Consider the following 5955-nt stretch of genomic DNA (forward strand, 5'->3'; position numbering starts at 1 on the left):
AATAATCACATAATTATTAATTATAGTAAGTATTATACAAAAGAATTCAAATGAAATTCAGATACAACTTCAATCCCTCTGTATAAAATAAAATCTCAATCAATAAAGGCGAGGGAACTCTATGAAAATAACTTAACTTATAAACATTTCCAACTATTCATCCACAGCTTCATACTGAGTCTTCAAACCTGTGTCATTGAAAGGGTAGAAGATTTTGGGGTAAGAACAAACCACACGTTCTCAGTAGGTAATTGAAATGCCATAAAAGTAATGATTAAAATTACAAATAATTAACTTTACTTAAATAAAAATATTTTTGTCAAACCTTTGAAAATAATTCTTAATTTTACTTTAGATAATTAATTACTTTCTTTAAATTTCTAAAACCAAATCAGATCTCAATCACAAAGCTTGTCATACTAACTATCTCTTAGCCACCTAATTAATTTTTAGTCACAACAACAGTTATTAATAACCTCAATACATTCACAACCAATAGCACAAGTAAGAGATTCAATTCAACACACACAAGTTGCAATAAGATAAACAACACAATCACAAACAAGTAATACAAGCAAACACAACCAAATGCATATGTGCAAATATTATGATGCATGTCTGTCCTAAGCAGGCCATGAGCTCATGTGTCGGTTGTCTGCCCGCATCCCGACATTATCCAGTCACGAATCCATGTTATTCTGGATATGATTTTCCAACCCGTGAACAAATAAATAACTACTCTTCTGTGACAGCCTCTGCTCTACTGTGGCAGGAAAATAGATGGATGGAAAATAGACTGCTCTACTGTGGCAGTATCTGCTCTACTGTGGCAAAAATCAAACAAACAAAAATATCTGCTCTACTGTGGCAGACAACGAACTTCCTGCTCTACTGTGGCAATAATCAAACAAACATCACTCTGCTCTTCTGTGGCAGAAATCAAACAAATATAACTCTGTTCTTCTATGGCAGATGTTAAAGTAATAACTTATCTTTCTTAAGCACTCTTTTTTCTTTGCCTCTTTTATAATTGTGAATACGCAAGTGGGACAAAACCCACGTCCTTGCCAATGACTTTATAAACTGAATACCTTTTCTCAAAAGAATCAGTGAAGTTCTCATCATTAGTTATCATTCTCGTTAATCATCTTCAGTTTCATATTCTTATGCAATATCTCTCTCTTTCTCTATTCAATCATGCTGTACTAACTTTACGACTTCCACTTTTACAACATCTTAACTCGAACCAATTTTAAAACTAATTTTCAATTTAATTCTCTTTCAAATGATTCAAGAAACCGATTTATTTTAATTTTACTAAATACTTTTCAAAATATAACTCTTTTCATATTAAATCAAACTCAAAACATAATTCCTTCCTTAAATATTTCAAACTTGAAACATAAACTTTTCCTTGGTAATTCAAATTCAAAATGGTATAATTTTTTTACTTATCTAAATAAAACTCAAAAAATATAATTTCTATAAATTCAAATCTTTTTAAATAACATTTCAACAAAGCCTTAAGATTTTATAAAATTTTGGCAGCACCTCTCCTAAAACTCGGACTTAGCCACCCTTACGGGTTCCCTCTTTCTCCACAAATCCCCAACCCTTTATCAGTGGTTATCATAACAACAAAATCTCAATAATCATCTCATTATAAATTAGTTTAACGACCAACATCCTAACATCAATTAAAATCAGAGTTTCGATACACCATTCTTTAAAAGTAAACTGGTCCAGCTTTAAGAATTCATAACTAATGTTCTAAACACCAACCTTTCATATTTTTAGTTATTTTTAAAGTTATTTAATTATTATCAAAGTTACTATTTTATTCTAAAAATCAAATTTCATGAAAATAGTTCAGTAATCAACCTTCAATCCTTTAACCGTCCTCAAAATCAACTCTAGTTAACCTTAATTCAACAATAACAACCGTCACAGCACCATCAAGCAAATCAATCGATAATAACCAACTCAGCATAATAAGATAAAATCAGGATTCTCTACAATTCCAAGACAACCAGAGAACTAATAACAATCATAACCTTAAACCACAATCATTCTCATTAGTTAATCATTCACGATAATAAAACCAGTCTTAATCACAACCATAATCTAAATTCCATTTATCAATTATCAAAATGTCAGATTTTCAATAATTAACCATCATATTTCAATTTGATAAGTAACATTAAATAAATCACCATTCATAGCCACATTTCAACCAATTCCAACCCGTCGCAAGTCCTTTTCACAGCCATTCCAATATATTAAAATTCCAATTCAGTATCAAAAAATTCAAAATAATTTATTCAAGATCAGAATCTCAGCCAATTCATCACAAAAATCAATAATTCAAAATACAATTCACAACCGTATCTAATTTCACTTATAATTTAGAGTCATCACAACCGCATCCAAAACTAGTCATAATTCACAATAATCACAACAGCTAACTATTCTCAAACACATTTGAAGCTGTTAGAATATAATTAGGATCAATTAAGATCAATTAGTATTATTTAGTATATCTGAATATTTATTATAGGAGATTATGTCTTTATTATTACGATTCTCTTAGTACCTATAAATATCCTTTTATATTGTATCATTCCAGACAACTTGAATAGATAACTTGAATACACTCAATAATACACAAATCCTTTCTCTAGTTTAATCTCTTGTTTCTAACACAAGAAATTCACATCAATTAATCAATTCTTAACCATTATTAACTATTTGCAATTATCCAATTAACTTTGTAGGCATTCTAAATTAAAAAACGTTTAACTTTAAAAATAAATCCCCTACCTCAGAGTGTCAAAATCCATAGAAATTGGGAATGCTACAATCATCAACAACAACTTTAATAGCAGCCATATCATCTCAAAGTAGTAGCAGTAATAGTTTGGCATCTCCGATCGATGGCAGCAGCATTCTATTAGATTTTGGCATCCGTTCTATCCCCTTGGCAGCAACCACAGTGGTTGTGGGTAGCTCCAATAGTAATTTCTGGCACTCGTTTTGTTTCCTCGGTAGCAACCATGGTGGTTTTGAGCAACTCCAGTGACGGTGGAAGGCCTAGCATCAGCCAAACAGCAGCAGTAACAATTCAGAGTAAAGCCAGAGCAAGGCCAAAGCAACATCAACTCCAGCAGCGGTAGTGGCGCTCGTCAGATTCCAAAACCCAGAAGTATAAGCAGAATTGGCGAGCCTTTCCATTCGATCCTCCAGCAATGATTTTAGCGGTGCAGCGGTTGGAGATGGCGATGACTTCCATTGACGGCAGTGGCAGTGAAGAGACATGGCGGCGGTGACAGAAGACTTCTCCTTTGATGAGCGGATATTTTATACGCTTTTGGGCATAGTTTTCATATAGTTTTTAATGTGTTTTGTTTAGTTTTTTTTTTAGTTTTTACAGGTTTTAGTGTTAAATTCACATTTTTGGATTCTACTTTGAGCTTGTGTGTTTTTGTACAATTTCAGGTAATTTCTGGCTGAAATTGAAGAGTTGGAGCAAAAGTCTGATTCAGAGACAGAGAAAGCACTACAGGTGTTGTCCAAATTTGACCTCCTTGAACTCGAAAGAGCTTTTCTGGAGCTACAAAAGTCCAAATTAAGCGTTCTTAACGGTTATAGAAAGCTGACTTTTAGAGATTTCCATCAATGTATAATAGTCTATACTTTGCTTGGTATTAGAAGGCCCAAAACTGGCATCCAACGCCAGCCTCCTGCCCCCTTCCAGGTGTCCAGTGCCGAAGGAGCAAAACCCAGCGTCCAAACGGCCAAAGAGGACCCCCTAGCTAGCGTTTCATGCCCTAGAAGCCTCATAGCACGTGGATCTTAAAGTTCAGCCCAAACACTCACCAAGTGGGCCCCAAAAGTAGATTTTAGCACTAAAAACACTGTTTACCCTTACTAGTCATTAGTTTAGTATTTAAGGGATTTGATTTATGTTATTCGAACACTTTTACCATCTTTACCATACTTTACATGTTTAACATTGTATTTCCCTTCAGTATGAGTCTCTAAACCTCCTTGGTTGAGGGGAGGAGCCCTACTGAGTCCTATGAATTAATAAAAGTATTACTGTTTCTCTTCGATCCATGTGTGATTAATTTTAAGATGTATATTCGTACTTCAACATGGTGAATAGGATGATCAGTGACAATCAGCTCTGTTCATCATACTAAGACAAACATGCTTGACAAACACCCACGTCTACTTGGGTTCATGAGAATACTTCAATGGAAAGCACAAACCACCAGCTTGAATCATACATCTCTCAGACGGCTAATCCACGACTTCGTTGGGGACTTCTCAAGACACCAGTTTAGCTGATTTACGGGGAGATTAGGGTCTCTGTGGTAGAGGCTAGAACCCAAAGATGTAGCATTCTCTGATCCAGAAGATCTAACCTTGTCTGTGCCATTTTGAGTATGATCATTAAAGAGAATGGACTGTACGAGCTTTACTCTTAAGCATAGATGGATCCACACTAACGCTGGGGTTCAGATCCGAAGGAGTATTGACGACCTCTGAATAAAGGCGTTAATCACTTACAGCCTGCCATTGAAGAGATCACTCAAAAGCAAAGAAGACAGTAATACTAGAGTTAATTCAGAAAGACAAAGCAACTCCAATCCTTTACCTTATTCCTATTACTGATTTTAATTTATACAATATTCCTATTATTCATTGCCCTTGCATCAATCCAACTGAATTCTGAATCTGCATGACTAAGACCTACAGGATAGCCATAGCTTGCTTCAAACCACAATCCTCGTGGGATCGACCCTGACTCGCTCATGTATTACTTGTACGACCCAGTGCACTTGTTGGTACAGCAGTACGAAAGTGTGGTGATTCGTGCACCAAGGTTTGGCGCCGTTGCCGGGGATTGTTCGAGTTTGAACAAACTGATGGATTGTCTTGCTCCCGAGATCAGGTACTTTATTTTTTGATCATTTTTAATTGAGTCTTTTGATTTTTGTTGGGTTTTTTATTTTTATTTTTCTCTTCTTTATTTTCGAAAAAAAATTTAAAACTTTTTCAAAAGATATTTTTATTTTCTTTGTTTAATTTTTATTCTTGGTTTGAGTCTTACCTGTTCCTGTCCTTCAATTCGAAAAATTTTAAAACTTTACCAAAAACCTTGATCTTTTTTGTCACTATTCTTCTTTTTATTTGAGTTTGTGTTCTTGTTCTTGGTTAAAATTTTCGAAAACTTTGAGTCTTTCTTTCCAAAAACTTTTCAAAATTAGTTTCTTTTATTTAATTCTTGTGTCAAATCCTTAAGTTTGGTGTTTTCTTGTATTTTTCTTTTAATTTTTCGAAAATTTTATGTTAGATGTTCAAAAGTTTTAAGTTTGGTGTTCTTTTCTTGTGTTCTTTAAATTTTTGAGTCTTGTTCTTGGTATTCTTGTCAATCTTCAAAGTATTCTTGTTTTTCCTTGTGTTTTGATCTTAAAATTTTTAAGTTTGGTGTTCCTTGGTGTTCTTTAAATTTTCGCATCATAGGGTGTTTTAGATCTAAAAATTTTAAGTTTGGTGTCATTTTGTTGTTTTTCTCTTTCATCATTAATTTCAAAAGTAAAAAAAAAAATATCTTTTCTATCTTATTTTTAATTAATTTTAAAAAATTCACAAAAAAATTCAAATTTCAATTTTAAATTTTTTATCTTATCTTATCTTAATTTTTAAATTTCAAAAATCAAATCTTTTCAAAATCATATCTTTTTCAAAATCTTATCTTATCTTATTTCAAAATTAAAATTTCAAAATTCAAAATTTCAAAATCCAATTTTTTTCAAAATTCAATATTTAAATTTCAAATTTCAATTTTCAAAATTAAACCTTTTCAAAAATTCAAATCTCTTTCAGATCTTTATCTTACCTTACTGACTTTTTCAAAATTCAAATCTTAAATTTAAATATTTTCTTAAT

General features: G+C 32.6%; 1 long non-coding RNA gene across 1 annotated transcript; it reads right to left on the bottom strand.

Annotated features, from left to right (window-relative positions):
• Nucleotides 92-965, bottom strand: LOC110266499. The gene is made up of 2 exons (XR_002353905.1): nucleotides 914-965; nucleotides 92-854 (listed from the first exon to the last, which is right to left on the bottom strand). It is a non-coding gene; the product is annotated as an uncharacterized LOC110266499 (long non-coding RNA).

This window comes from Arachis ipaensis, chromosome B09 (assembly GCF_000816755.2).
Source record: "Arachis ipaensis cultivar K30076 chromosome B09, Araip1.1, whole genome shotgun sequence".
Lineage (NCBI taxonomy): Eukaryota > Viridiplantae > Streptophyta > Magnoliopsida > Fabales > Fabaceae > Arachis > Arachis ipaensis.